An 11,997-nucleotide genomic window follows, 5' to 3' on the forward strand; every position below is an offset into this window, starting at 1 on the left:
TTCACAGGGACATGCCACAAGACCTTAAGGTGCTTTTGTGCCATTTTCCTTATTCTCATGCACAGGATGCTCTGATCTCAATGGTAATAGTTGGGGCCATTTCTTTCTCTAGGAGTCTACCTGTCCCAGGAGATTTCTAGCTCAAGATAACACAAGGAAATGGCAATGACTACAGTGCTGTCTCCCCAGAGATTTTCAAAAGACAAGGACAATTCACTGAGGCAAATACAACAGTGTGTGTGTGTGTGTATGTGTGTGTGTGTGTGTGTGTGTGTGTGTGTGTGTGTGTGTGTATACGTGCTCATGCCCATGCATGCGTGCATGCACTTACATGGAGCATGTACATAAAGTCATCCAGCCAGGTAATTCTTCTAAAAGTGTATCTAATTAATAAATGGTATCTCAATATTTCTACTGGTTTCTTGACTTCTCCATGACTGTCTTTAACTTACCTGGCTCATAGCAAAACAGCTCTAGTAGCTCTGGACCAGTGACAGTGTGAAGTGCTGGTTTCTGCTTCTGTGTTCTCAGATATGCCTGCCATACATGTTCAGCTCCCAAAGAGCTCTAGCAATCAGGAGATGGTTTCTCTATTCCTACTCAAAGAGCCATGCATTTAGCTGGTTGGAAACTTCCTTTGTTAGTCATTTTATTATCTAGAAATGAGAATTTTTGCTTATGTGGGAGGATATCTCGCTATAATTTTGCTAGTCTTTGGGAAGCTTTTTTGTCTTGTACAACTACAAACCCTCCTGGCTTCAGCATGGGATTATCAAGTTGGTTTTATTCTCTTCTGGGTAAACTCAAGTCACCTATGAAGGCAAGGAGAAGTTTGCCACACTTCAGCCTTCAGTTTGTTGATAGAAAGTTGTATGAAGAACAAGTCCCTCTTCCATGGAACTCAGTTTTCAGGAAGGAGGCAGGCCTGAGTCTGTGATGCGTGTGATAGCTTTTAAACCAGTGGTTCTCAATCTGTAGGTTTTGACTCCTTTGGCAAACCTCTAACTCCAAAAATATTTACATTATGATTCATAACAATAGCAAAATTACTGTTATGAAATAGTAACAAAAATAATTTTATGATTGGGGATCACAACATTAGGAAAGTTGAGAATCACTGCTTTAAATGATGACATGATTTTTATTTTCTTTTGTCATTTGAACTACATATTAAAGTGATTTCCAGAAATTTTAACACTACCGAAAAGAGTTTCATCTAAATCTGTTTAATATTCTCAAGAAATTTTCAGAAAACCCTGGGGTATGTAATATTCCTTTCTTTTACAAAATTATGAGATGATAGTAATTGTTCTATGAGGAATCCCTATATTCTCAGTGTTAGCTTTCTATCACAGTGGCAAAATATTGAAGGTAAGCTATTACAAAGAAGGAAAGTTTATTTTGACTCCTGGAATTAAATGCTTCAGTTCCATTGGCTCTGCCACTTTGGGTGTGTGGTGCAGCAAAACATGGTGACAGCACATTGTGGTGTGAAATGTGCCCAGTGGCCAGAAAGTAAGAAAAGAAGGGAAGGGTACCAGGGTACCAATGTATTTTCAAGGTCACACTCCAGCAATGTAACTCCCTTCCCCTGGGCCTCCCAGGGGTTCTGCACTTCCAAATAGATTAGGGACCAATTCTTTAACACATTAGCTTTAGGAGATGCTTAAGACAAAAACTGTATTACTCTGTGTTATTGAGATTAACATGATTCACATTTAAATCCTCTCCTTAGGTTAAGATGCTCATCCCACTGGGCCAAAAAATAGAGGAGGAATGGTAGAGGTGATGTCAGAGGTGCAGCGACCTGATGCCACAAGGCCTAATCCCTAAATATGCCCCACTTTCAGCTAGGTCTCTGCATTTTTGCTTAGCTCCATTGGCCTTAACCAAGGAGTGTCAAGACGCTTCAAATAGGAGAACCCAACTGACAGGATGTCGTGATCTCATACTTCTGAGCAGTGTGAGCTGGCCCCATTTACTCCTATCATCCTCCTTTGCTGTCCTGTTCCTCTTCCTAAGTAAGGCTATTACACCAGGAGAGCATTGTACACCACAGAGATGCCAACATGATGCCTGCTTTAGCTTCTATAATGCAGGGTTTGTGATCAAAGAAACAAGAGCAAGTACCAGAATTTTAAGATTATTTTTATGTGTCTAATTTACTTGCTTGTATGTGCACCAGGCATGCATGAGAACACCAGATTTTTTTTTTTTTTTTTTTTTTTGCATTTGAATTTTAGGTTTCCTTGCCTTAGGTTCAATTTTAGTGACTCTGCTATTGTTGCTTTCTTCTCATGTGGCCACATTCGCAAGTGAGAGGGATGCTCCAGTGCCTGAGGTCATTCCAGATGCAGCTCTTATTTAGCCAGCAGTGAAGATCTGATTGATCTGTGTGTCTTGCCTGGGAGGCAATAGGAAGGAGTGGGCTCTGGGGTAGACCAGTAGTTCTTGTTGCGCCATGCAAACACAGGTAGGTTACTAGTTCTCTATGAACACATGTTTAAATCACTTGGCAATTAAAACAACAAAAAAGAGGGGGAGTCACAGTGTGGCTGCATTTTATAATATTCAGAATCTCTGGGGGGGGGGGTCAAGCATTGATGGTTTTTAAAACTCCCCAGGTAACTTGGAGGTACAAGAAAAATTTGTCACAAGTAAATTAATCCAATACTTTTTTTATTTTGAGTATGTTAACAAATAATCTGGGGACAGTGTTGAAATACAGATCTAAGTTCCTTGTGTATGATGTTGGCCCAAGATTCTCAGCTGAACGCCTTTCCTTTTTAAATAGCAAGGAACAACAGCCGAGCTCTCAGGCTGGGGTGGAGCTAAGTAGGAGAGTAAGAACAAGATCTTTATGTAGAGTGGGGTGAAGAGGCAGCAGGGGTGATGTCCTGGCTACTATCATAAGCTACTAGACATAAGCTACAGTCATCTGAAAGGAGGGAACCTCAATTGAGAACATGCCTCTGTAAAGCATTTCTTATGTCAACTAGACATAAGCTACAGTCATCTGAAAGGAGGGAACCTCAATTGAGAACATGCCTCTGTAAAGCATTTCTTAACTAGTGATTGATGGGGCAGGATCAGCCATCGTGGATGACACCACTCCTGGTCTGGAGGTCCTGGGTTCTATAAGAAAGCAGGCTCAGCAAACCATGAAAGCAAGCTAGGATACAGCCCACCTCCATAGCCTCTGCCTCGTCTCCTGCCTCTAGGTCCTGCCCTCTTTGCATTCCTGTCCTGACTTCTTTCAATGATGGGCTATGATGTACAAGTATAAGCTAAATAAACCCTTTCCTCTCCAAGTTGCTTTTGGCATAGTGTTTTATCAAAGCAATAATAACCCTAACTAGGACAGGTGGTGTTTTAGTTAGGGATTCTATTGCTGTCAAGAGACACCATGTCCACAGTCACTCTTATAAAGGAAAGCATTTAACTGGGACTGCTTTACAGCTTCAGAGGTTCACTTTGTTGTCATCATGATGGGAAGCATGGTGGCAAGCAGACAGACATGGTGCTGGAGAAGATGATGAGAGCTTTACATCTGGGGCAGGCAGCAGAAGAGAGATTGGGGCCTGGTTTGAGCACTTGAAACCTCAAAGCCTCCCACCCCCACCCCCACCCCCACCCCCACCCCCACCCCCACCCCCACCCCCAGTGGCACACTTCCTCCAACAAGGCCATACCTGCTGCAACAGAGACACACCTTCCTATGAGTGCCACTCCCTATGAGCCTATATTCGTCACCACCACCCTAGCCTCAAATTAGTCACACAGCTAGGGATGAAGTCCTGATCCTTCTGCCTTAGCACACTGAGTGCTAGGGTTACAGGGATGTCCCACTAGGCTATCCAGATACCTTCAACAATTTAAAGCATGATTTGAGTCAGTAATTCAAGAGTGCTTTAAAATTTTATGTTTGGTTTCCTTTGGGAAAAACATAAAAGATTCCACAATCTCAGCTCTGCATTTTCACATAGACTGGGGGTAGAGAGTGCTTGCACCTATGCTAGGTACAAAGCGCTCGCTCACCAGGGAGACTTGCTCTGAAGTGCCTTCTCTTTTCTTATTTAGGAATAAGATACAGGGATCTCTGGTTTTCTCTGGCATGTCTACATGCAACATGCATACTACCACAGACAGAGGCACAGACTTAAAACTTAGACATGTGTTTTACTAAGGACCCTATTGGTTATACAAGAAGCTTACCTGAGCTATTTGAAGAAAAAAAAAAAATAAATGAGGGAGAGTTAATATAAATGTATAGGAGTGGCTCACAGACCCATGACAACTCAGGGATGCATGTTGGCTAGAGTGGACATTTCTTTGTCTTCACCTCAGCTACTTGGAGCACATTATCCCCTGTTCCCTCTGTTCTCCAGAATATGTGGTCAGCAGCAATACCCGGGTTTCCATGCTGTGGTGGTTTGAATAAGAATGTCCTCTTCTCCCAGAGGCTCACATATTTAAATGCTTAGAGAGTGGCACTATTTAAAAGGATTAGGAGGTGTGGCCTTGTTGGAAGAAGTGTGTCACTGGGGGTGGTGGTCTTTGAGGTTTTGCAAGCCCAAGACAGGCACAGTGTTTCTCTTCTTTCTATTTGTTGGGGGCCGACTTTTAGCAGAAAGCGTCTATCAGCTTTGCAGCCATCTTGAGCCATATACCCTGACATGAGACTTGGATTACAATAGCCTACAACAGCTGAGCACACTCTGATAATCTTGGTTTAGATACCTTGGGTGTGTGAGATTAAAGGTGTGTGATTTAAGAGTATGATTTAGAAGAGTAGAGATCAGATTTAGAGACAAGACCTAAGGGCATGATTAAAGGTGTAACTTAGAGGCGTGGCTTAGAAGTAAGACATGTAAAAGGCAGAGACAGAACAGATCAGAATCAGACTGAAATCAGAGAATCAGACACATCAGACATTAGGTAGAAGACACTTGGCTCCAGACAGAATCAGACACAGCAGACAGAGGAGACAGAGAAGGAGACACTTAAAAGAAGAGAGACTGAAGAATAAACAGGATTGAATCACACCCTGTCTGGTCTCCATTCTTTGAGTCTGCCCTCACCCTCGCTCTTGCTGAACCCCGACCCACGGACCGGAGCGGCAGCTTGGGCTGGGATACAGTGGCCACCCAAACGTGGGTCGGACCGGGCCTCAACATTTTGCCTGGGCTTCGACATTTTTTGACCTCCCCAATATGGGGCTAGTGTGGACCTCCAACATTATTTTGGCACCCAACGTGGGGCTAGTGTGGACCCCAACACCTATTGCCTATGGATCTGGATGTAGAACTCTCACCTCCTTCTTCAACACCATGTCTGCTTGCATACCACCATGCTTACTACCATGCTGATAATGGACTAAACCTCTGAAACTGTAAGCCAGCCCCAGTTAAATGTTTTCCTTTATAAAAGTTGCCTTGGTGGTGGTGTCTCTTCACAGCCATAAAACACCAACTAAGACACATGCCAAGGATCTTGCCATAAAGTTCTAAACCATAGTCTCAAGGACAAGATCACACTAGCTTGTCTGGTGGAGAGGCTAATGATTTTCAGAGGGTCCCATGGTTACCATGTAATGTTGAGAGGATGCTAAGGATAACTTAAAAACCTTTGTTCTAAGAAGCATGGTAGTTGAACCCAAGCCTACCCCAGAGGTAGGAAGGAAGACACAAGCTCCCTGGACTATGTGACTCATCTTCCAAGAAAGTGTATGGGCTGGAGATGAATTGTTGTTCCTACAAAGAACCGGGTTCAGTTCCCAGCATCTACATGAAGGTGCACAATCTTTTGTATCAACCATCTATAACTCTTCCACATAAACATGCATGCAGGGAAAAAATAATTACATACATAAAATAAATATAAAAATAAATACAATAAGAAAGAAAGTGATTACAGACTCAATCATATCTCGGTAATAATAATACTTCAAGATAGGGCAAGGGTAGCAATGACTAGATGCATTGATTGCTTCCTTCTTCAAAATTCAAAGCAACTGTGGAAATTACATAAAGACAAGCCTGACAGGAAACTTCCATGCTGTGAGTGAAGCTGAATGAGTAGCATTAGTAAATAGCTCATAGGAACTGTCTCTGGATTTGGGGTCAGGTGACACCAAGCAGAGATGCTCCCCGTGTGTTTCAGCAGGTAAGAAGATGGGATAAATGACACAGGGAGAGAAGAACTAAGTGCTGATAAAGCCAGGTTACTGAGGAGGGGCATGGAGTAGTGCACATTTACTCTCTGTAATAAGATCTTGGATTACCTGTAAAGACATTTAGCTCTGATTGTTTTAAAGAGAGGAGATAAAATATTTATTATGTGGTATCCTGAAGTGTGTTTTTTTTTGTTTGCTTGTTTGTTTGAAATGATAATCCTGATGCAACAGCTATACTGTCCAAGAGAGAAACTTCTATAGCTTCCTATCAAAGGATGCAATGAGAACAGTGGTGCAGATGTTACACATCCAGATGATGAGGTGAGGGTACATGTGGGGATAAGAGGAGCTGAAGTGACATCCACAGACTGAAAACTCCCACCTGGTCCCAGGACTCACCTGTCTGACTTTGACTAAGATATTTCATACCACACAGGCTCAAATTCTGAGTCTACTTTGTGCAATTAAAAATATCCTCCAGGGCTTTTCCTTGAGATCTGAGAAAGTGGGATTGTACTAAAATTACAATGAGTCCTTGAGACCCAGACAAGTGGTGCCAGAAAGTGGAATCAAGAGAGTGAATATTAGACGCAGGGAGGGCATAACCTACTTCTTCTGAAGTAAAATCTTTTGGCTAAATTTATCAAGACTCCTTATGGGTTTTTTTTTTTTTTTTTTTTGCACATTTTCCCCCTGACTGTTCCAGGCAGATGCATATGAGAGCCTCTCAAACTGGGAATCTCACCTTTCTCCAGGAATTAAGTAAGGAATAAGACAGGAAATATTCTTCTCTAGAGACCAAGGTGACAGTAAAGACAGCCGAGTCACTCTGAATTTTAGTTATTGACTTCTTATGTTGTTTATTTCCCACATTTATTTAAAACAGATTCTTCTCTCATACAGTGTATCTTGGTTACAGTTTCCCTTCCCTCTACTCCTCTCAATTCCTCCCTACTTCCCCTCTACTCTGGATTTTTTTCTTTTCTGTCTCTCATTGGAAAAGAACCAGCTTCTGGTAGATAACAATGAAACCTGACAAAAATGTAATAAGAGAAAAGAGAAACGATCACATGGAGGCTGGACAAGGCAGTAGGAAAAGAACCCCAAGAGCAGGCACAGGAATTGGAGACTCGTTCACACACCTAGGAGTCCCATAATAATGCCAAGCTGAAAGCTATCATACATACTCACAGGACTTGGTACAGACTTGCATACGCTCTGGTTTTTGCTGGTTTTTGTTTTGGTCTCTGTGAGTTCATTTGAGCTTTTCTCATTTGATTCAGAAGCCCTCCTTGTTCTCTTGGTGTCTCGTCTCCCCTCTGGCTCTTACACTCCTTCCATTTCTTCTTCAGCAGGAATCCCTGAGCTCTGAAGGGAGGGAATTTGATGAAGTCCTTTAGTTTTGGTGTTCCAAGTTCTTTCTTTCCGTGTAAAGTATGACTGTCGGTCTCTGTATTCCCAACTGCTGCAGGAGGAAGCCTCTCCAATGATGGCTGAATAAAGCACTGGTCTATGAATATAGCAGAATATCAGTAGGAGACATTTATTGTTACTTTTTTTAAAAGACAAGAGTAGCATTTGCTTTTACCCTATGTCCCTATCTAGTCTCTGGATCAGTGTCACCTATGGGTTTCATTTTGTAGCGTGGGCCTTAAGTCAAATCAGACACTGGTTGGCTACTTCCATAAATTCTGTGCTACCATTGCCCTGGCATATCTTGCAGGCAGGACTTATTGTAGATCAAAGGTTTGTGTCTGGGTTGGTGTGTATGTTTCTCTTTGGGTAGCCTGCAGAGTACTTTCCTGCACAAAAGGCACTAGAGTGTATGGGTGATGGCTCCAGGTAAGCACCAGCTTGACTTCTCCATACCCAATGAGTTATGTGTAACATATCAATGCAACAAATTAGAATTATACTTGATTTCCCATCAGAGACTCTAAAATCCAGAAGGTTATGGGCAGTTGCGCTGCAGACAATAAAAGACCACAGATGCCAGCACAGACTATTATAACCAGCAAAACTTTCAATCACCATAGATGAATAAAATATTCCATAATAAAGCTAAATTTAAACAATAGCTATAGACAAATCCAGGCCTACAGTGGGTGTTATTCTCAACAATGGGGCCCCACAGTCGAGTTTGTGGAGAGCAACCCATTGTCTTAGCAACAGATTGGGTTGTTTGGGGATTTCCATGGGACCCCCCTTGACCAACAACTCAATTGGATGCAACCCAGTCCTGGTACTGGAAGACTCACTTGGTGATAAGAGAGAGCCAGGTGTGACTCAGTCACCCCTTATTGGGGGACCTCATTAAGATCATCCATATATTTTAGGGAATTTACACTGATCTAGGTTTCTATACCATCCCTCAAGTGCCCCTCAATTTTAGCTGTCTCTCACTACAATTACTCCCTCAATCATCTCTCCCCTTCCTCTCCCTACCTTATCTTCCTATTCACATCCCATCCCACCCTCCAGTCCAACCCTAAAGTCTACTCTATTTCCCTCTCCCAGGGAAATTCATGTGTTCTCCGAGTCCATTCCTCTATACATACTCTCTCTGGGTCTACATATTAGAGATTGGTTATCACATTTAATGGGTAATAGCCACATATAAGTAAACTTATACCATATTTATTGTTAGGGGTCTGGATTACCTTACTCAGAGTGATTTTGTTCTAGCTCCATCCATTTTCCAGTAAATTTTACTATGTCATTGTTTTAAACTGTTGAGAAATACTCCTTTGTGTAAGTGCATCACATTTTCTTTATCCACTCCTCTTGTTTGATTGGTTCTTTGTATTGTTCTCTTTGTTTCTGTTGTATTGATTTCAGCTCTGAGTTTGGTTATTTTTTGACATATATTCCCCTTGGATGTGATTACTTCTTTGTGTTCTAGAGGTTTTATGTGTGCTGTTAAGTTGCCAGTATGAGATTTTGCCATTGTTTTTAATGTAGGCATTTAGTGCTGTGAACTTGCCTCTTAGATTAGCTTTCATTGTGTCCCATAAGTGTGGGTATGCTGTGTACTCATATTCATTGAATTGTGCAGTCTTTATTATTATTAATTTCTTTTTTGTTGTGATACATTTTTCATTCAGTAGAACATTGTTCAGTGTCTAAGAGTTTGTAAGTTTTTTGTTGTTTCTGTTATTGATGATATCCAGCTTTAATCTGTGGTGGCTTGATAGGATGCAGGGAGTTATTTCAATTTTCTTATAGCTACTGGAATTTGCTTTGTGTCTGAATATATGGTAAAGTTTGGGGAAAGTTTCATGTGGTGCAAAGTATATTATTTTGTGTTTCGGTGAAATGTTCTGTAAATATCTGTTAGGTCAAATTGGTTTATAACATCTGTTAGGTCTAGCATTTCTCTGGTTTTTTTTTTGTTTGTGTTTTTGTTTTTGTCTAGATGACTTGTCCAATGGTGAGAGTGGAGTGGTGACGTCTCCTACTATCAGTATGTGAGAGTCAGTATGTGATTTAAGCTGTAGTAGTGTTTTACAAATTTGTGTGCCCTGTGTCTGGAGCATAGATGTAAATAATTAAAATCTCATCTTGGTGGTTTTGTTCTTTGATGAGTGTGTAGTATCCTTCTCTAACTCTTTTGATTAGTTTTGGTTTAAGGTATATTTTATTAGATATTAAAATAGCTACATCAGCTTGCTTCTTAGGTCCATTTGCTTGAACTATTTTTTTTCCCAACTGTTCACCCTGAGGCAATGTCTATCTTTGATATTGAGATGTATTTCTTGGATACAGCAGAAGGATTGATCCTGTTTTTTAATCCATTCTTCTCATGTCTTTTTTATTGGGTAATTGAGACCATTGATATTGAGAGATATCAATGACCAATGGTTGTTGATTCCTGTTATTTTGTTGGTGGCAATGGTGATGGTGTTGCTGTTGCTGTTGTTGTTGTTGTTGGTGGTGGTGTGTGTTTTCCTTCTTCTGATGTTCTTGGTATGAGATTACTTATTCCCTATGTTTTCATAGGTGTAATTAACATCCTTAGGTTGCAGTTTTCTTCTAGCACCTTCTGTAGGGATAGATTTGTAAATAGTTTTGGCTTTATTATGGAATACTTTTATTCCTCTATATTTGCTGGATATAGTAATCTGTGCTGGCATCTGTGGTCTTTTATTGTCTGCATCTCAACTGCCTATGACCTTTTTCGGCTTTTAGAGTCTCTGATGAGAAATCAGGTATAATTCAAATTGGCCTGCCTTTATATGTTATTTGGTCTTTTTCCTTTGCATCTTTTTTTTATTAATCAATTTAGTCACTTTACATCCAGATTGCATCTCCCATCCTCCCAATTCCCCCTCGCATGGTCCCTCCCCTACCCCTCCCTTCATATATGAGAAGGGGGAGGTATTCCCTGGGTACTGACCCACCCTGACCCACCCTGACCCACCTCAAGTCACTGTAGAACTAGGTATATCTTCTTCCACTGAGGACAGACAGGCAGCACAGCAAGGGGAACAGAATCCACAGGCAGGCAACAGAGACAGGGTAAACTGCCACTCTAGTTGTTAGGGGATCCATCTGCATGAAGACCAAGCTGCACATCTGCTACATATTTGAGGGGCACATAAGTCCAGCCCTTGTATGTTCTTTGGTTGGTGGAGTTTCTGGGAGCCCCCAAGTTTAGTGACTTTGTTGGTCTTCTTGTAGAGTCCCTATTCCCCTCCAGGTTCCTCAATCCTTGCCCCAACTCTTTCACAAGACTTTCTGAACTGGGTCTAATGTTTGGCTATGGGTCTTTGCAACTGTTTTGGTCAGCTGCTAGGTAGAGCCTCTTGGAGGACAGTTTTATTAGGCTCCTATAGGTGCATCAAGGTTAATAGATACAAACATAGCCTTAGGCTCCTAGGTAGTCAAAGGAGGAAGGCAAGCCTGCAATGTGTCCCTGTTGATCCTCTGAGGACATCTTGGTATATCCCCCCAACCCCAATAGCAGGGGTTGCTATTGTATTTATGTCCATCTCACATAGGGCACCTGTGTATCCATGCCAGTAATGACAAATATAGCTGTCAACAAGTCTTTACCTGTTGTATCATTGTGACAAGGCTTTGAGCAACAAAGAGGCATCAAGGTGGGGCTGGAGAGATGGCTCATCAGTTAAGAGCACTGGCTGCTCTTCCAGAGGTCCTGAGTTCAATTCCCAGCAACCACATGGTGGCTCACAACCATCTATAGAAAGACCTGATGCCCTCTTCAGGCAGGTGTATGTATAGGCAGTAGAACACTCATATATTAAATAAATTTTAAAAAAGAAAGAGGCATCAAGGTCTCACAGTGATTCTCTGTGAATCTATTATCTATACAGTCATAGTAGTAGTTGTTTCCTCCATTCACACATAGACCTCCATAGAGACATGGCTGACTGGCACATTCATCATAGCTGAGTTCACAGTGGTCTCTGAGAAAGGTAGATAGCCACAGAAGCAAGCCCCAAGAGCATCCTGACACATGGTGCCATGTAGACTTGGCTGGGATCCACATTCATCAGTTTCCAACTCACAGTTCACACCAGAAAATAGTCTTGAGGACAGACAAATGAGTATCTTCCCATCTCATTGAGGCATACAGCCTCATTCAACCCTTATATCTTTTAATATTCTTTCTTTGTTCTGTACATTTAATGTTTTTATTATTCTGTGCTAAGGACTGTCTTTTTGGGTCTAGTGTATTTGGTGTTCTGTATAATTCTTGTACCTTTATAGGCATCTCCTTTAGGTTAAGAAAATTTTCTTCTCTGATTTTGTTGAAAACATTTTCTGGATCTTTGAGCTGTCTTCTTCTTCTTTTTCTA

Source organism: Arvicanthis niloticus, chromosome 18 (assembly GCF_011762505.2).
Source record: "Arvicanthis niloticus isolate mArvNil1 chromosome 18, mArvNil1.pat.X, whole genome shotgun sequence".
Classification (NCBI taxonomy): domain Eukaryota; kingdom Metazoa; phylum Chordata; class Mammalia; order Rodentia; family Muridae; genus Arvicanthis; species Arvicanthis niloticus.